The 21,474-nt window shown below is 37.6% G+C and overlaps 1 long non-coding RNA gene across 2 annotated transcripts; it reads right to left on the bottom strand.

Moving 5' to 3' along the window:
• Positions 1-1,922: 1,922 nt before the first annotated feature.
• LOC117435609 (uncharacterized) lies at positions 1,923-20,304 on the bottom strand. 2 transcript variants are annotated; one of them, XR_009317140.1, is made up of 4 exons: positions 20,037-20,304; positions 4,569-4,762; positions 2,439-2,564; positions 1,923-2,173 (listed from the first exon to the last, which is right to left on the bottom strand). It is a non-coding gene; the product is annotated as an uncharacterized LOC117435609 (long non-coding RNA). The 2 variants fall into 2 exon arrangements; XR_009317146.1 differs by lacking the exon at positions 20,037-20,304 and adding an exon at positions 9,856-10,287.
• Between the last annotated feature and the right edge of the window lie 1,170 nt (positions 20,305-21,474).

Here is a 21,474-nt window from a genome sequence, read left to right as displayed (position 1 = left end):
TGCCAAATTTAAATTATGGTACTTCAATTTTAGATATTACATTGTAATGAAGACTAAGCTTCTTGCTGTTTTTGTAATGCAGGGACCAGAAACGAATGTAGAATTTAAGTGCCGTCTTGCCATAAATTCTAGTGTGCCCAATTATGTTACACTTGATTAGGAATGTCCACTTTTTTCTCTTCACTGTAGCATTCCCCACGCAGCTCAGGAGAGCTGAGGGTTCAGTGGGTGTCCTCCGATCCCACAACCAATCCAGCTTCCTCTTTTACACCCAGGGCTCGAGTGCCTTTGGCATCCCCGCTGATCTCACTGAAAAGTGCAGACAAAGGAAGGCTGGTCCTGCTGTAATTGTTTCTAACCTTACTTGCTCTTGTCCAGCCTGTGATCGCCCATGTGCCTCTCCAGCTGGACTCTCCATACATTTACACGGTCATCAGTACGACAGATAAATCACATAGTGGTGGACATACCATGACATGATTATCCTATAATTAGGACTTTTAATTTTTGTTTTTAACCAATAAAAACTGATAAATCACCCCCAATACAAAACAAACCCCAGTGTATATACAATAAAAGCTGGGAAAACACTGGAAACGATTACTCAGTTCACACTGATGACCCCTTTCTCCATGAAAAAAAAAAAAACCTACAAAAAAAAAAAAAATTCCCTGTGCAGTTGGGCAATGTCTCTCCTTCCTGACTTCTATTTCACATTGATTCGTTCTAAATACTTTAAACCCACCCCAACTACTGAGTCGCAGCAAATTCCTACATTTCTACTGGAGGATTGTATCACGCTTGCGAAATTTAAAAAGAGATTACAATTAGAAACAGAGCATTGTTCTTGCTTGCGAGATTTAAAGCTGTATTACAGTTCGAGTATTTATACGCTCGTGGAATTTAAACGGAATTGCAAATGTAATTGTGGTGAAATGTAAAAAAAATGCCCTAAACACACAAACCCAAGAAGAATATGCCTGTGACTGTAAGGATTTCATTGTGGAAGACAGCGAAGGAAAGAAAGTACAGTTGAAGTGTGCAAGTACTGTCGAGTTACTATACATATTGTGACAGAAAAAAAAGCCCAAGCATTTTGGAAAGTAACTGAAAACAATAATTTCATACAGTATATCAAAAATGAAAGCCCCCTAAAAAAAACCCCAAAAAACCCAACAATTTACATAAAACTCAAATATCTAAAAATAAGAACCGAAAAATGGAATGAATAAAAAACAGAAACCCTGCCTGTAATATATTAGTCTCATTAAAATGTAATTAATGCCACTGACAATGTCTTAAATGAAGGTACTCGCTGATCATTGTGGTTCATTGTAGATATGGTCATATTTCAATTGTACACAAATGGCCTCAAACAGACAACTTCTTAGAAAAATAATAATAACAATCTGTCGGATAAAACAGGCCTTTAATGTGTACCAGTAGTGAAAATGCTTGAGTCAAGCAGAATACAGAAAGAACTGGTGCTGGGTGGGATAGATGTTTCTCAGCTTAATGAGAACAAGAAACTCCAGGTCACTATGAGACAGAAGTATAATATAACACACATATACTATATGCCTTTTTTCCCTTGGATCCAATGCCAGCTGTGGCCCAAAGAAAGGGCTTATTTACGCTCATTCTTTGTTAAATACAATTAGAAATGTTTCAAACTAAACATACAGTAAGACCACAAGAAATGTTTGGGAACTAGTGTTCTTTGAGTTTTAGATGTTGCTATTTCACCTGATTGGGTATTTGTGACACGATGTGAATGGTGCAGAGAAATGGCGCGTACTGTCCAAACAGGATTCTCCCAACAAAAGTCCTTCTTTTATTTTGAAGACAAATAATAATAATAATAATAATAATAATAATAATAATAATAAGAAGAAGAAGAAGAAGAAGAAGAAGAAGAAGAAGAAGAAGAAGAAGAAGAAGAAGAAGAAGAATCCACCCCTCTGCCAACTATGGTATTGGGGTAAAACAATAACTTTCCAGTCTCTGGATAAACAAAAGAAAAGACTCCTTGACCACAATCCTCTGTGCACAAAACTGTGCTCCTTTCTTCCAGGGATCGTGGTGAGTGCGCTGTGCTGTGCTGTGCTGTGAGGGGTGTGCTCCGGGGTTAGTGCTGGCTCCGGGGCTACAGCCTCTCGCTCCTACTGCTCCTCTACACAAAACACAAAAACAAACAGTACGTAATACAAACAAGACGAGAAAACACAGCTCTGGCTGGTCGCTTATTTTCTCAGCACAAGGGGAGGTACTGAGGTAGCTGCTTCCCCTTTGTACCCACAGAACACCTCCCTGCACTCAACCCGTCGCCATGGTTTCTCCAGTAGAGGGCTGTCCCACAGCTGATTGCAATGGAATTGTCCTGAGTACTTGCAACTACGCACTCCCCCTAATATGGTCACCTTCCGGTTTTCACCTACCATCAAGGTGGTCCATCTAGGAGGCAGCATACCACCCACCATACAAAGCGTCCTTTCTGATCGGGAGGGAGATTTACAACATCGATCCTTTCTCTCCTTATCACAGTATTCCATTTATTTATAACTCTGTGTCAAAAAAAAAAAAAAAGTTTAGAACCTTCTGGGATTGAATTATCTGTACCAATTAGGATTTTATGAATGTCATTTTAATCCCCTTTTTCCTGTTTGTCATAAATTAAATTTTGCATACTTATTGCAAAAGGACAAAAGAACAAAAGGACAAAAGGACAAAACAAAAATGTTGTAAAAAAGCTAGTCCAAAACAAATCTTCATATAGACAGCTAATTTCATGTCTACAAGACATTCAATTTTTCACATTATCCAGTAACAGGAAAGAGCAACATGTTTTCTCTTGTTGGTGTGCTGAAGATATGAATGTATTTACAGACTCAGAAATTGCATAATTATCTAGGTTGAAGGTCTGACTGGGCCTACTCAGTCAAACTGGTAACCAGGGAAACATTCTGGTTTGAGTGGATTCATTCTTTTTTCTTGTATCAGCTTGTCTTTCTTCACCTAGCCCCTGTAGAAATGCAATTTTATTCATCTTTGGCCAAATAGTAGGACTCACATGCCCACTTGAAATGGTCTGGCAGACCATGCTGACATGCAGACGTGGGGATCAACAGCCCAGCACTGTAACAACTGCACAAAAGAGCTAGACTCTTTCAGTCAAGCAGATACACAATTTAATTAATGCATTACATTATGGGCATTTTTATAATATTTGTTAACTTTAGACATCTTTTTATTATTAGCCTTTTTTCTGAATGTGATATTTGGAATTTACTTTTCCTCATTGAAAACATACACGGAGCGTGTTACTCAGGATAAAGCTTTGCATATTTTGAAATAATTATCTAGTATGTTTCTTTAATAACACAGTTGATGCACCATTTATGAGAATTCATGTGGTCTGAAATGGCTTAAGGCTAAAGGGTTATGTATGCAGAGTTCAGGCAGAAGGTGACAAAACTTGCACCACTGACAATATTGAGGGTTTTTTTTTTCTTTCATTTTTACAGATTCAAATTTCCTTTGAACAAATTTATGAAAGATCATTGTAGGACATCGGGCAATAGAAACAAGAAAGAATACAGGGTACCTTTTTTTTTTTTACACATGCCAGTAAAATAAAATAAATATATAAAAATGAACACCACCAGTAAATACTAACCTGGAGTTACCTAATATTATCATGAAGAAATATGGGGGGAAGTATTGTGAAGTTTAGTAAAATACAGTTAGAAAAAAATGGCTTGGAAAACCCATTGCAAGGGAAGGTATGCCAGTGTTTTTTAGCATTACATATGACTGAGGATCAGACCCTGGTTTTCAGGTTCTGAAACCAAAGAGATGCCAGCTGTGCTAAAAGAGTCACCATTAGCAGAGCAGTGAATCACACCTCTATATTACTGCTCAATTACACCATGCTATTGACTTGTCACAGTATAATTACATAGGCCCAGATCTCCTTTTCCATTGAGAGAGATTGTATCTATGCAACACTATCCACTCTCTTAGTGTTGCATTGGAAGTATCATGGCGATCTGAAACATACCACGTTGTAAAAGATTAAAGTAAGCATTTGAAAGTGTGCCCATGTTTCCTTGTGTTATTGCTTACTGAATGCATGGGGAAACTCAGAAAAGCATTGTAAATCATAGAAAAACATGGTAAGGTACTGTGAAACTTTACAATTAATAAACTCTGGAGAGGAATTTGTTGGAGCAGACCTGCGGTCATGTAAGGATACATGCACTTTGTACTGGAGTATATATCATTTTGATGTTTTGTAATATAAAGTATGTTGTTTTGTGTGAAGTGTGCTTGTACTGTCCAAGTAATTTTATAATTGTACTTTACTCAAATGTAATATGCTTTCATTCCATGATTGATTTATTTAAAGTATTATTTACCATTAATGTTAACTTTGATTTATACATGCCAGAATCAACTTACTGTAAGTAACAGTTGCACAATGTTTTATTTTTTATCCTGAAGGAAGTAGGGACTTTACAGACATCCTCTTTTGGAAATTTAGCAATAGCTTATCGACACCCACTTACTGGCGAATACTGGAGCTGCCTGCAGGGGGAAGGGACAGCGAAGTGCTGGAAAACAATGAATACAAATTACATTCCAACTCACAGCAGTCATTATTCCAGTGAAATCTGCAGTGGAATATTCTCAGTTGGCAAGCTTTCTATTGGACCTGGAGGCCTGCAGGACCAGGTTTGCTGACGCTATTGCAGCAGGTTGCCTGCAGAAAAGGATGTAAACAGCTTTTAGGAAACACATTCACAAAATTTTAATATATAGACACATGTTTGTAGGACTACAGTATGTAAAAGACTGATATTGTGGTACAAGCAGTAGATTTGCACAGAAAGCATTTAAATAGGGCCTCATGGCAACCTGAACATACAGTTGTACATACTGGAGTAGTGCCAGAGCTATTCCAGTTGTTTCAGCGCCATTTAAATATTTGTTCTGGACAGCTCTAAACATTACAACATTACATACAAAACACAATTTGTGGATATATTAGAACAGAGATGCAGTCAAAAAAATAATTAATATAGATCTTCATGAACTCGGTATACTTCATGATAGGGATTTTTTTACATTTTTTTTATTGAATTGAAATACATAACAGCCTCAAAAGGCCACTGGTAAATTTAGAGAAACCACTTCATAAAGCTAAGTTTAGATGAATAAAAGACAGTGGCCTAAAGCTCTGAGGTGAAGAGTCTGACACTTCTGGATACATGGGTTTGAATCTCAGTGTTGTTTTTTTTTTTAAAGCAATTCATTTTCTCATTCATGGTGCTACAAAAATGTGGGGCCACGTTTGTCCAAATGGTGTCTTGTTTAACGTGGCTACTTTTCTATTACATCTTTACAGGGCTGTCCATTTTTGCAGATATCACATCTTTATATGGCTGGGCCCTTTATGCTAACTTGTTTTACTGTTCATGTATATATAGTTTAAAATATGACTTTTTTACTAAAGAATATCATATTCTTCTCTTAATCATAGACTGCGTAGTTTTTTTTCTAGTAACAGATCATTTAAATATTTAAATGATCAGGGGCAGCAGTGTGGAGCAGTGGTTAGGGCTCTGGACTCTTGACCGGAGGGTTGTGGGTTCAATCCCCAGTGGGGGACACTGCTGTTGTACCCTTGAGCAAGGTACTTTACCTAGATTGCTCCACTAAAAACCCAACTGTAAAAATGGGTAATTGTATGTAAAATAATGTGATATCTGTATAATGTGAAATAATGTATAATGTGATATCTTGTAGCAATTGTAAGTCGCCCTGGATAAGGGCGTCTGCTAAGAAATAAATAATAATAATAATAATAATCATTTTAAAATACCTGATCTGTATACTGCAACCACGCAAATAGGATTTTCATACAGTACGTATTACTGAAAAATGTCAGGAACAGAGGCATCCGTAAGGTTTAAAAATATTCACTGTGGGAAAGACCTTTCCAGCTCTTCTCAGCTGACCTGTGATGTTTAATTAATATCCCAGAACCTTTAAATATATTATAACAATAGGCAAAGACATCAGATAAAGGTTGAACCCAACAACCCATTGGCAACAGTGCAGCAGAATACGCAAACTGGCAGTTACACTCCAGTGCTGTGGGAATTCTAATCAGTTCACGGCAAATACTTTTTGTTTTTACTCTTTTTTTGTTTTTTTACTCTTGAGTGGTCCTGCAGACTAAGAAATGATTGAATGTTCTTCAGTTTAAATGCAGATAACCAAAATACAAAATAATTTGTTAAACAATGGGCTTGGGCTTGTTTAAAGTCTTGATCTTCAGCTCTTTCAGTCACATCTATGCAGTTTTTTTAGTCTGGTACGCAATATATATAAGATGTGCCAGTGATAATGAATAAGTTAGATAAATATCATGCATAATAGCCTTGAATCTGCTATCCTATTTACTACCACAATTATGTAAGCCTGTGCAACACTTCCCTGTCTCATTTCCCACCATCAGACTATTTTATTTTTTGCCGGAATAGTTGACCAAATAATTGAAATGGGAGGGAATCATACAGAACACACATAAAAAGATAGTAAAGAGGTAATCAACTACATTTTAAGAACATGTAGATAATTTCAAGTATCACTTTAAGTTTACCCATCAAAAGACTGACTGAAAAAACAAACACCACTGATTGACCTGCAGTACAGTACTATTATTCAGAAAATGAGTTATCTTTTGATCTTATTGCAGAAACACACTCACTCCTGTATTTTTATTTCAAACCTCACCGTGATAGTGACAGACTCTGTTTCATTTTTCTTTGCACAACGTATTTTTGTTTAACCTTTTTTATTTTGTCTCATTGAGCTGTGTTTTTGTTGATACTTTTGATTTATTAAAATAAACCTGCAGTTCTAAAGTTCTGAGTATCCTTTCTGCCTCCTGACTACCTTTGAACCCTGGCCCTTCTACCACAGTGACCTTGTTACTTTTTTCATCCTCAAGCACTCTCAAACAAAGGACTTACCTACTATAATCCTCTCACAAAACAGGACATTATCTCCACTAAAATAAGCAATTAGCATTAATTGAGTGCAACAGGCAGCTGTACTTGGATTCCTTTAGTATATCTATTACAGCAGCAGGTTGTCTGTATAATGGTTTGACACTGTTACATTCAAAGATACTGTAGTATTAATGTTTTATCTACTGACATCCACATGATGATTGTCAGAAAACAAGCATCAATGAACGACTGTGACCTGGTCTCTAACAAGTCACTTTCAATGCAAAATTACTGGTAAATTTGGAGAAGTTGAGTTTGTGTGGTTGAAACATTTCGACACTTACTACACAGAACGAAGGAGCAAAAATGAAACGTGCATTGGTGTGGAGATGTTGTCTGCATTTGTGACTGTTTTTGAGCAATTTGCTCAAGCAACGTATACCTATCTTGTACTGACTGACTGCTTTCAACTGCTCATCGTGAGCAATCACATGACAGATGTATGGACAGTGTGGTTGACAGCATCTTAGTTGCGCAACAGCTTTTGAGCAATGGGTTGCTTTAGTGTAGAACTGGCTTTAAACATTCAAAGAGCGAGGTATGTTTTTATTTTTAACATAATACCACAGCTGTGTTTGAGCTGAATTTAGCAGAAAGAAAATGCTTTCCCCAAAAATTAAGTAGCCTGAAAGTGAAGATCTCCGTGACCTGTCATATGTTTGTTATTGTTTTTTTTTGCAGGGCTGCAAAATCAAGTCACAAGATGAAGATCTCTCCTAATGCTGTCGACAGGGTTGACAAAACTATATAGCGCGATCAGACTTACTTATTTACAGACTTCTTGGTAACACTTTATATTAAGGTACTGCTTTTAAATGTTTTATAAAAATATAATAGATGCTTAATAACTATGTTATATAGTGTAAATAAAACACTGTAGATGGTTTATAACCATGCAATAGCCATAGACAGAATTACAGTTTTATAAAGGGGACAGATTTTGGCCACCTATTCTACTTTGGGATGTTTAAACGTAATTCTGTCTATGGCTATTGCATGGTTATAAACCATATATAATGCTTTATTAACACTCTATAACATAGTTATCAAGTATCTATTATATATTTATAAAATATTAATAAGCAGCACCTTAATATAAAGTGTTACCGGCTTTTTTAATAATAAAAAAGATGCAATTTGAATCCATTATAATCATCCATAACTTTAAACACTTAAGCATAAGATACATACTATATTAGTACTAAAACGTAATAAATTACTTAGAACTTTGGTAAAGTTCCACTAATCAGTCTCCCGATTTAAACCTCCAGGCCCACTGGCAGTTTATGCTGGTATTTTTTTGTTACGTCTCTTTATATTAATAAGGCCCTTACACTTGATTTTAATAGCTACAGATAGAAAGCTGCAACAAAGTAAACAGACCAAGGAAACTCATTGCATGTCTTCAATACATGCACAATACATGAAACTACTGTCATGAAATCTCCACGCCTTGGTTCAAACTTGGGCGTGGGGTCCTTGAATACAGCAGGTTGGCTAGGGAGCTAGATAGGAAGGTTAGTGGATGAATAACATCAGTCCGCAGCAGCTATGTTACTTTTATTTGAGCGTTCAAGGTAAATCAGGCTCCTGTTAGGATAACACATTATATTACATCACTACTTAATTCCTTCACACATTGGAATATGTTCCCACTTCCAGAGCTCATTCTTATGTTACACTGCTAATGGATTAAGCGTTCTCTCTTTCTGAGCCTGCTCACTGCCAGGCTGCATAAAGAGCAGGGCTGAAATGGATCAACACTCTTAAAGGGGTCGCATCCTGCTTCCACACCTTGCTCAATAAAAATAGACTGACCTGCTAACAGCGCTATTTTATTACTCCAGTCAGACAGTGATTTAGAAAGTGAAGTGATGATCACCTAAGAGCTAACACAAAACAAACAGCTGCCATTTTCTTGGTGGTTGGGTGGTCTTCTTCAAATTATTATTAAGTCGTTTTTAGTTGAGACACCCATGTTTGTTGCATCTCTTTCCCTTGGCACAGTTTTTGCTATCCCAGGAATTGGGACCTCAGCTATAGCAATGTCTCATTCTCCAATTCAATTTTTCATTTAATTTCCTCACACCACATAACAAAAACAGCATGCCATTTTTTTAAAGCTAACACTTACAGAAGCGTATAGCTGCCATGTAGAGCACAAAAAATCAGCACATATAACATTGAAATGTAATAATTATTTCAGTTTTCACACGATAATTATTACATTAAAGCATAATAATTGTTTTCGTTTTCACAACGTAATTGTTAAATTATAGCGTCATAATTATCTTGTGAAAACTGAAACAAAAACAGTATTTTGTTAGTCCCAAATCTCCAAGTACTGGCTTGGGACACCCCATTCTTGATTTCAAAGCCTCCATAAAATTGCTACTTTTGCTTGATCACTGTTAGTTGTGCAAATGATCTATCTAGAACAGTGGTTCCTAACCTGTGGTACCGGACCTCTAGGGGTCCGCAAGCCCATCGCAGTAGGTTCGCGGGAAAACCCTCCAAAAAATTGCCTCCTCGCAGCACCAAGCTCAATTTCATAAGGCAAATCATCTTCAGCAGAACATAGTGGCTGCTGCTGTACTAGTTGCAGCATGTGGTGTGTTTAGTCTGGTGACTAAATTGTGTCACACGCTGCAACTCGCTGCACGTTAGAAGCAACCCCACGTGGTTCATGCCGCTGTGGGAACAATGGATCACTGGATAAAAACAGAAAACATACAAACAGAAACCCTGCAACATGCAGATGTACAGCGATACATACTGGGAAATGGGATTTACTTGGACCGGTAGCGAAGATGAGCCGCGACCTCTGCATGTTGTATGTTACGAGGTGTTGTCGAACGAAACTTTGAAGCTAGCTAATCTTCGATGCAACCTAGAAACAACTCAGAAAACAAGTGGATTAGAAACCCATTCGTGAACGCTGACAGTGAAATGCACATGAACTTGACATCAAAGGAGGAAGACAGTCTAACAGCGCTTACATGTGACAGCTCTTTAAAGTTAGTCTTCATGCAGCGAAATCTGACTGGCATCTGGTTACACGTTCACCACCACATACTCTTGTGAAAGTGGATTTTCTGTGCTTGTTGCGTTGAATTCAAAGTACAGGAGTTGGCTGGATGTGGAACCAGATTTAAAGCTAAACTGTCACCTGACAACCTGACATTCAGACTGTGACATCGCTGAAACAGCACCAGCCATCATTAGGTAAGTTAATCGTTATCAATTGGCGCACTATAGTGTAAAGCAAAATTAATCGAATTTCCTTGTATAGCGATTGTGAGTGAGTAGGATAGTAGTAGCCTACATGGTGGTTCACAAAATTTTTGGAGGTTCAGAAGGGGTCCGCACTCCCAAAAAGGTTGGGAACCACTGATCTAGAATATCCATCATTTACACCGTTAATGCAGATTCCATAGGGTTTCAGATTATTAATACACATTTATAAGGCTAACCCGACCAAGAATGCTCACAATCTGCAGCAATACATTAGTGAAACATTAAGCATCATACACTCTCACATATACAGACCATGAGGTACAGGGAAGGATACAGGAACAAAAAGTACAAAATCTGAGTTTTCAGTTAACTTTGATCTCACATTCCTAAGACTTAATGGGCCCAGGTCTGTGTATAGTGCTATGTAATAACTCTCAAACAGGAAAACGAAAAGAACACATTGTACCAAATTGTTGTGTGGTGAACAGCCTTTAAAAAAAATCACATATTTTAAATATCCCAATGATCTATGTGAAATTCTCCAAAAAAAAAACAAAACAAAAAAAAAACCACTTTTGGTTTGAACAGCTGTCGTCCTACAAACTCAAGCTGAAAGAGACTTTTGCCATCAGCCTTTTTTTAAATCTCTATTTAAGGCTCTATTAATCTTGTTTTACTAAGTTTCTAGTTAGATAAGAACCCATTTTTTACGTTACACTTCAGTTATATTCTAGTATTAAACTGTGTTTTAGATTTTATCTCCAAAACTTTTATAAGGGTTTTAAGATCCAAGTCTTACAGCTCAAACTAATTCAAAAGTAATATGAAGTGGGCAGTTGTGACAGAGAGCGAATTAATCCCAGTCATTGTCTTTTTATTTTTATTCAATTTAGACTTAGTTATGACCACAATCTTACATATTTTATTAAAATAGGTTATATAATAAATAAAGCCTCTTAAAAAAAAAAAATTAAGAACTAGCCTACTTCAAAAAACTTGATTTCGTAATCGGGATTATTTGTTATCTGGATAAATGTAATCCAGCAGTGACATTTTCTGAAAAAACTGATCAAAATGATCTAGATAAACGTAATCTTGATCACAAAATATAGGATTACAAAATCCAGATCACATTGATCCCGATTAAAAGTTTTGAAAAACCGGCCCCAGATTATCAACTCCAAGTCAATCATATGATTGACATGGGGTTACATTTGTTACTTAGATGTCGCTGTAGTAATGTTTAGCAAGTTATATTTCATTATATATTTATTAGTTTAAGAACATAAGAAAGTTTACAAACGAGAGGAGGCCATTCGGCCCATCTTGCTTGTTTGGTTGTTAGTAGTTTATTGATCCCAGAATCTCATCAAGCAGCTTCTTGAAGGATCACAGGGTGTCAACTTCAACAACATTACATATTTTCTGTTTGGAATGCCCCTTTGTCTAATATCCATTTGTGACCCCTGGTCCTTGTTTCTTTTTTCAGGTAGAAAAAGTCCCTTGGGTCGACATTGTCAATACCTTTTAGAATTTTGAATGCTTGAATCAGATCGCTGCATAGTCTTCTTTGTTCAAGACTGAATAGATTAAATTCTTTTAGCCTGTCTGCATACAACATGCCTTTTAAACCTGGGATAATTCTGGTCGCTCTTCTTTGCACTCTTTCTAGAGCAGCAATATCCATTTTGTAACGAGGTGACCAGGACTGAACACAATATTCTAGATGAGGTCTTACTAATGCATTGTAAAGTTTTAACATTACTTCCCTTGACTTAAATTCAACACTTTTCACAATATATCAGAGCATCTTGTTGGCCTTTTTTTATAGCTTCCCCACATTGTCTAGATGAAGACATTTCTGAGTGATAAACTCCTAGGTCTTTTTCATAGATCCCTTCTTCAATTTCAGTATCTCCCATATGATATTTATAATGCACATTTTTATTGCCTGCATGCAATACTTTACACTTTTCTCTATTAAATGTAATTTGCCATGTGTCTGCCCAGTTCTGAATGCTGTCTAGATCATTTTGAATTACCTTTGCTGCTGCAACAGTGTTTGCCACTCCTCCTATTTTTGTGTCGACTGCAAATTTAACAAGTTTGCTTACTATACCAGAATCTAAATCATTAATGTAGATTAGGAATAGCAGAGGACCTAATATTGATCCCTGTGATACACCACTGGTTACCTCACTCCATTTTGAGGTTTCTCCTCAAATCAGTACTTTCTGTTTTCTACATGTTAACCTCTCCCTAATCCATGTGCATGGATTTCTTTGAATCCCTACTGTGTTCAGTTTGAGAATTAATCTTTTATGCAGGACTTTGTCAAAAGCTTTCTGGAAATCTAAATAAACCATGTCATATGCTTTGCAATGATCCATTGTCGATGTTGCATCCTCAAAAAAATCAAGCAGGTTAGTTAGACACAATCTCCCTCTCCTAAAAATTAAGAATATGTTAATATTTAGCTATTGACAAAAATAATATTTTCAGAATGTGTTAGTTATCTAGTTGTTAAAAGTTAATAAACTTAAAAAAAGGCTCCTTAAATTAAAGTGTGACCATTTTTATTATTGTCATTTTAGCTACTTTTCTGTGATCCCAATAGAGTTGACAGTATTTATGGTCAGGGTATGACAAAAGGATACCATGCTGGGGTGCCCCACAATCAGCTTTATAATAACTTATGATTTTGCCTGCCTGCTGTGTTACTAAGCAACCGTTAGGCTAAACATTTGGCATATCCAGTAATGTCATCAATTTCTCTTTCAAATTTAAGCCAACAATCATACTATTCTCCAGTTCCTTCTGTTTATGATGTTATGTTACGTTGGTGCTGAATAATATTTGTGAGACTGCAGCCCAACTGCTAAAAGCAAGGTCTTGTGAGGATGCATGTGTGCCACAATAAACTCAAACAGTGCTGGGAGCAGATTAACTGATAAAGAATTGTAATTTACCTTTTAAAATATTGATTTAGGAAATGATCAAATGTGACAGGGTGTCCAGTTGTGCTATATATATATATATATATATATATATATATATATATATATATATATATATATATATATATATATATGTATACAGTTGTAGTCAACAGTTTACATACCCCAATGGAAATGTATAATTTCTAGAAATTTCTCAAAAATAAATAATTATAGGAAAAATATTTTGTAGCAAAAGTTTTGCTTTTGTGGATGAGGAAAAAAGTTACAAGAAATTATTTATTTCAGCAATTTGCAAAACTCAAAAAATGCTAATTCAAAAGTATTCATACCCTGACAGGGAAAATGAAACTAATAGCTAGTTGAGGCACATTTAGCAATAATAACCTCTTTTAAACAATTAGGATATTTGTCAACGAGCTTTTGGCATGATTCTTTAGTGATTTTTGACCATTCTTTAATGAAAAATTGTACCAGTTCATTCAAATTCCAAGGACTTCTCTTATGCACAGTCTTCTTCAACTCATACCAAAGATTCTCAATCGAATTTAGTTCAGGACTTTGACTAGGCCATTCCAGAACCTTGATTTTATCTTTAACCACTCTGAAGTCGAATTTAAAGTGTACTTTGGATCGTTGTTGTTTTGGGACGTCCAGTCGTGCTTTAAACCTAGTTTTGTAGCGGAGGGTTTCAGATGATTGGCCAATATCTTTTGGTATGCTGTGGAATCCATTTTACCATGTATTGGAACTAACTTTACTGTGCCATTGGAGGAAAAACAGCCCCAGCTTGACAGTAGGTATGGTGTTCTTTTCTTTGTACGTCTCACCAGACTTTCTTCAAACGTAATGACTATCAGCATGACCAAATAGCTCGATTTTTATTTCATCGCTCCACAAAACCTTTGACCAGAACTCATATCCATTATTCAATGCCGTTTTGCAAACTTTAAGCGATTGTCCTTGTGACATTTTCCTACAAGTGGCTTTTTCCTGCAACCATTGAGACCTTCACCAGGCAATACTCAACCTATGGTTGAAATGGAAACCCCAGTCCCACTTGCAGCCAATTGTTATTAACCTCCCTCGCAAGTCTTCTACTTGTTCTTGGTGAAAGAACCTTCTTTCTTCCAGACCGAGGGAGCATTGTGACAGTATCATGAATACTTCTTGATAATAGAAACAATAGTTGAAATTGGGATACTCAAATGCTTGGAAATCTTGTTGTATCCTTCTCCAGCTTTATGACAATAAATCATTTTCTACCTAAGGTCTTCAGATAGCTCTTTACATTTTCCCCATATTGACTTACTGGTAATAACAGCAATCATCCCATGCCTAACCCTTTTATACTCTCAAGAATGTTCACCTACAATCCAGCATTTTCTATACTTTTCTATTATTAGGTACTGCATTATCATATTGAAATTCTTAGCACCTTGTAGACAATACTATCGTAGCATCAAAAGGTATGAATACTTTTGAATTAGCATTTTTTGAGTTTTGCAAAAAAAAAAATGCTGAAATAAATAATCGTAGACATCTGTTTCTTGTAACTTTTTTCCTCATCCACAAAAGCAAAACTTTTGCTCAAAGATTTTTCCTAAAAATCTTTGTTTTCGTGACATTTCTAGAAATTATAAATTTCCACTGGGGTATGTAAACTTTTTTTTGTATTTAGTCGTTGCCAATTATTTTGATTATTGTCTCCCAATTTTGAATGGACAATTAATTTTTTTTAGGCTCAGCTCACCGCTACCAGCCCTGCGCTGACTCGGGAGGGCGAAGACGAACACACGCTGTCCTCCGAAGCGTGTGCCATCAGCCGACCGCTTTTTTTCACACTGCGGACTCACCATGCAGCCACCCAAGAGCTACAGCGTCAGAGGACAACGCAGCTCTCAGGCAGCTTACAGGCAAGCCCGCAGGTGACCGGCCATACTACAGGGGTCGCTGGTGCGCAGTGAGCCGAGGACACCCTGGCCGACCTAACCCTCCCTCCCCCCGGGCGACGCTCGGCCAATTGAGCACCGCTCCCTGGGAGCTCCCGTCCACAGTCGGCTGTGGAATAGCCTGGACTCGAAACAGCGACGTTCAGGCTATAGAGCGCATCCTACACTCCACGCAGAGCTCCTTTACCGGATGCGCCACTTGGGAGCCCCTGGGTATGTAAACTTTTGACTACAACTGTACATGGACTAGTCATGGTAATATTTGCACAAGAGCTGAACTTGAGCTAAAGACAAGTGTTCCACTGGCCAAGTGTAATCATTATCAAGGTTACCAAGTGATGCAACCTGATTATTTCACTTATGCAACACTTTGAATAATAAAGTTGTTGTAAGCTCAGTGGCAGCTGGTCCAGCCCAGGTACCTAGCCTCAGTACTCAGATTGAAGGAGGTGCCTGTATGGAACTTTGGTAATGAAACAGATATGTGGTAATGAAACAGATATGCAGTGTATAAGGTTAGCTACTTACCTGTTACAACAAGGTAAAGATAAGGTTTATCAGTGTTTGAAAGGGCCGTGAAACTGCAAATCAGTTTATAAAGTGTTTATAAAGATTATAAATCGTGCCCAAAGACCATGTATGTGTTGGGAACTGACTTAATAGGGGAAGACAATGGCCCAATCAATAAAAGGATGTTTAAAGCTGTTTTAACCAGAGGGGTTTTAATCAGCAATGAGTATGTGGTCACTTTACGAGGAACATCCCATTTCGATTTCAGTGGCTACGCCCTGTAGCATTAAGTAACATTTTCAAATTCTAGGAAGTGCTGCAATTGAAATGTTTTCATGTTCAGTCTTGCTCTCCTGTAGGAAGCTGCTGCTTTGCTTTTTTATCTCTGTGAAATGAGGGGCCCCCCTGATTTGCCTGCGAAACCTTTTGACTATTAAAGATAACATAAATCCGTAACAAGGAAACCTGACTTCAAAGAATATCATACTAAGAAAACATTCAACTTGGGTCAGTCTATGTAAGTTAATATAGACGTTTTTCTCTAAATCTGCCTTTACCTGGCTTGAAATTGTCTGGAGTATCCCAAGTGCCAAGAAAGAACAGCCTTCCTCATTCCATTCAAACCATGTGACAATGTGACTCAACTCTGCTAACCTATTCCACACACACACACACACACACACACACACACACACATATATATATATATATATATAGAGAGAGAGAGAGAGAGAGAGAGAGAGAGAGAGAGAGAGAGAGAGAGAGAGAGAGAGAGAGAGAGAGAGAGAGAGAGAGACTAGGTGGGGCTGGCAGAGTTCAAAGGTGCTATTGTAGCCCTAGTCTTTTGACAGAGAGAGGGCAGGTGTTCCTAATTTTCTGTCTAACTCTTGTAATAATGTTGAACAGTTCTTGTGTCTTTACAGTTAGATTCAAATGGAATTGCAGTATTCATTTTCAGTTCCCAGGGTTTGAAAAAGGCATTGGTAACTTATCATTTACATATGGAGCCTTGCATGATTGGAACTCCCTACTAGAGGTCATAAAAACAGCAGAGGCAGTGGGGATCCTTAGTTGCCTAACTTTCAATACTGCCGGACAACATTTGCGTAGTGGTTTTTCCTAGGTGTGACAGGGTACCCCCACCCCTGTGTTTATTTGTGTTGTTTTGTGTTATTATTGTTATTATTTAAATGTACTGTTTTGTGTTTGTTTTATTGTTGTAGTTTGATGTTGTTTGGCAGTGGCAATGTTTGCTTCTCGTCTCCCCCAGACTACATCTCGTGGTCAGCAGCAAATTATTTATTGACAGATTGGCTGTTGACCATGTATATGAGAAAACCTGTGCAGAATGTGCATACTAGGCAAAGCATCTAGGTGGCTTCATATAGTCTGTACCCAATGAATGATGTCACTATCACAATGAATAGAACTTTTTGCGGGTACAAATCGAACCTCACAGGGAAGTTGGAAAAATGTGACCCCACAAAAAATTGGCATAGGAGGTCTGTTAAATTAAAGGGTGTTTTATCTCTTAAGAAATTTCTGCTAATGAGTAAAAGACTTTGTGAATTTCCTCCATTGTTTTTAAAGTAATAAAGCATTTGTTCAATATATTTGACATAATCATGTCAGCTTGTATAGAGTTTCAAATTGAGATAAAGTGCTGTACCAGTCTGAACCACAAATGTTTCTTTTAGTGATTATGATCATTTCTTTATAGTTCTTGTCCAGACTTCATTAAGTACGATCATATAGAAAAGAGAACAATGGCATTTGTTGCTAGCTGTCTCTGTCGTCTCTTATTGAATCTGTATCAACTGCAGCTTTTCCTATCTTGCTCTTTAATGTTCAAAGGGTCCTGGCACAAGTACATAATGTCTAGTACACATTTTTTAAATGTATTTCATTTTTTTATGTTAAGAAGTGCAAAACAAATTAAGATGTATGTCTTACAGATTTGTTTGCTGAGTACAGCTCTGATATGCTGAGTAGTGCTTCTCTGGGCCCTACTGATGACTCACTGGTGTCTCGAATCTCAACATCCAAGCTGTGAAGTTAATCACTTTGTGCCCTAATTCTATGATTCTTTATGGGTCATTGTGTGCACATAAGGTAGGGGGGCTACACCTATGTGTGTACTGGTAGTGGACAATAAAATGGAAACACCAATGTAAAGTCACTTAATAGGGCGTTGGGCCACTATGGTATCCTGCTCTGTGGAGTTCTCGGCGGACCGTTTTTGATGAAACTGGCTGCTCGCGCCCCAGGTTGAAATTTGCAGTCAATTGATCTGCAGTTGCTCGCCTGTTTTGCCTTGCACTTTGAATTAATGCACGGCTATCACGATCCTGGAGTATGTGCTTCCGCCCACTGTTGCCCTTTGCTGATGATGTCTTTCCCTCGGAGTTCCATGCCGACATCACCTTAGACACCGTTGCTCATGAAACATCAGCTAGTTGAGCTGTCTTGGTCACTGAAGCTCCTGCCAAACGCGCCCCAACAATCACCCCTCTTTCAAAGTCACTGAGGTCTCCTCTTGCAGCCATGCTAGCCATAATTATAGGCAACCAGGCCTGTCCAGCATTTTTATACATGACCCTAAGCATGCTGGGATGTTATTTGCTTAATTAACGCATGAGCCACACCTGTGTGGAAGCCCTTGCTTTCAATATACTTGGTGTCCCTCATTTACCCAGCTGTTTCCATTTTTTTGTCCACTACCTGTATGTCATTAATAAGAGTATCAAGACATGTGTCTGGCTGTACATTTGCCTGTATGTCACGCTTACATTTTTACATGTGCTTACAGTGGATGTAGGCCATGGTGATTTTACTTTTTCATGACCGTGATAGCTTTAGTTTTGTATTTACAGCTGCTGACTTATAATTCCTCAGCAAATCTAACCTAATGTATCTGACACATTTTTGCATAGAAACTGTGATTTCTGACTGCTCAGCTAGTTGCACCGGCCAAAGGAAGACAAACTACTGCCATCTAATATTGCTTTAATAGCATATTGTTTTTATATGGTTTAAAATGACTCTGTTTTTCCATATATTCTATGTTGTAAATACAGTAATGTATGTCCCTTCATTCCTCATCAGAACATTGGTAAAGATAACTGCGTCCTATTTTATGACTGTATTAGGTGGGGGTGGAGGATTTTCTTATATGCATTAACATATTTATGAAGTCTTTGGGGAATTAATTGTTGTTATTAGTTTCATATTGGATGTAATATTATTTATTGCATAACAAAAACAAAAAACAAGCACAGGGCAGCTGGAGTGATGCCTGACTATCCCACTTAGATTCTTTACTCTTTTAAGTGACAGCTGGTCTTTGGAAAAGCCATTTGTATTTTTTGTTTTTGTCACAACGCATCTGGCACGCTGGCATGTGAGAGTTGGGAAATCAATAAATGTGAATTCAATGGTTTTTGAGTTTCCACCACTTCCGAGACTCAAACCCAGGAAGATTACCACAGAACCCCAGAGTTCTACCACTAATTTAATAAGTACCAGTTCAGCAAATTGCTATTCTAAAGAAAGATTTGTTCTTTCAAAGCACATGGAAGACAGTTTTGTTTTTTAAATTAGTTATGATACAGCAGTAGGTCCAAAAATTCTCAGGTCTTAGACACAGGTGATCTCACTTTTTTATGGCTTGGGTTCATAAGTGAATGCTTCCTCATACTCGTTTGGAGCGAGTCATCAAATACCAGTGTGTTAGAGTCCCATGAAAACATTAACTTGTCAAGGCCCACAGCTGGGAGTCCATTTGGCCATCTGTGCTAGTCTGGTTCCTGCAAGCTGATTGATCCCAAAACTTTAAGGATTCCAATGATGTGCATCAACAACTTGGCTTAGTTGCCCATTTATGGCAAGGGAAGCACCAGCAGTTGCAGCTTTTAAAATAAGACTGAAGACACATTTTTATAATCTATCTTTTTTATCTTAAAATGATTGTTTTCTTTTATCGTCTATGGTTTTATTGTTTCGCTGGTCTTGTTTTTATTTATATGTTTTATCAACTTATGTATGCATTTAATTTCATTGCATTCTTATTGTTTTATTGATCTTGTTTTTATTTACTTCTGTTTTATCTATTTATTTGTGCATTTACTCGCCTGCTCATGTATTTTCATTTACTGTGATTATTGTATTTCCTGCTTGTATTTTCTGTTTTAGCCATATAAAGCACTTTGAGGCATTGCTTTTGTGAAAGGCGCTATATTAAATAAAGGTTGATTGATTGATTTTATATACTCACCATTCTCTGTGTAAAATGTGTCTCCTACCTTTTGTTCTGTGTCTGTCTTCACTTAATCCACTTAATTGCCAACTGTGTCCTCTTTTCCTGGTTTCTTTGTTGAGTTTTAAGTACAGGTATATCTTTTAATCTTTTTGTTTATGCAATTATTTATTTGGAAATCCAACTTAGAAGTTTCTAATGGTAGAAATAAGAGTTGATTTTTCAAAACTTTTCATTATTATTAGCACATTTACTAGGAATTTATTAAAATTTGTATATTCAGCATTAGTCTGTTGGGATGCAAGCACTAGCAAAATTAGCCTTAGTTTTTAAGCTAAGATGAGTAGGGGTGCAGAAAACAACCATGAACACTGTATGAGTGTGGGAGAGAAGAGAAGCTATTGCTGAGAATGGTGCTGGGCTCGTGGGGTCAGAAGCAAAGAGTGCTGTACGTGCTGGGTGTGCCAAACAGGAAGCAGCACTTATCCGTGGCACACTGAGGCTCCGGAGCTATCAGGAAATGCCATTGTGACTTACAGCTGATAAGACAGAGAATCTCACAGAGCCAAGGGGAGACTGACACAGTCTGGGCACTGCTCAGTCTCAGAGGTTTAATTGACAGTTTGCAGGGCTTTGTTCATTTGTAGTAAAGTTCATGTTAGACTGTGACAGAGAAAGAATGAATCTTGGTTATACATCTCCCTCCCGACCTGTGAGAACACTGTGTAAAGGGAACAGTGTGCCCAGGACTGGAAGGTTTGGCAATTCATTCTGGAAAAGGTGGAAGACGGCCATAGAAAGGGGGTGGAGCCACAGTACACCAAGTTGGCAAAGTGAACTGTTTCTTTGTTATGGTTGCGAGAGAACCGCTGAAGGACTGTAACGTAAACCATGAGTGTTTTGTGTTTCTTTGTTTGTCGTTCTAATTATACTTGTTTATCATTGTTAGATGGCTAACACAATCCGGGAGCTGTCGCTAAAGGCCAGCACCAACCCGGACAGCACTGCACTACTGTTCACTAATAATTGTATTTCACTACTTGCACCAAAGCACTCACTCTGGACTGTGTCTGTGTTCTGTGTGTGTTTGTACTCTGTTTGTTATTTCGGGACTGAAACCTGTGGTTTTTACTGTGCAGTACACATTGTTGTGTATTGCCAGTGACTATTTTTTACGATTGTCAAACGAGCAGGATTATAAAAATAATAAAGGATTGTCTGGACAGTGAACTTTGTTGCTTGTCATCTGTTTGAGCATTGCATCACCTCTACATCTGCACACTGCAAACCACTTTGCCACACGTGGTAATAGAACAAGGGATAGATCGCACTACACTATCAGCACTGCTGGAGGCGCTGGATAGTAGATGGGAGATCGAAGGGAGACGGTGTAACAGGGCGAGGAGCCCTTTACATGTATTTATTTATTTATAGAACGGGGTACCCCTCCACCCCTATGCAGTTTATTATTTTGTATTTGTTTT

This window comes from Acipenser ruthenus, chromosome 3, assembly GCF_902713425.1.
Source record: "Acipenser ruthenus chromosome 3, fAciRut3.2 maternal haplotype, whole genome shotgun sequence".
In the NCBI taxonomy this organism is placed as follows: Eukaryota; Metazoa; Chordata; class Actinopteri; order Acipenseriformes; family Acipenseridae; genus Acipenser; species Acipenser ruthenus.
This window is presented reverse-complemented; position numbering and strand designations above follow the sequence as displayed.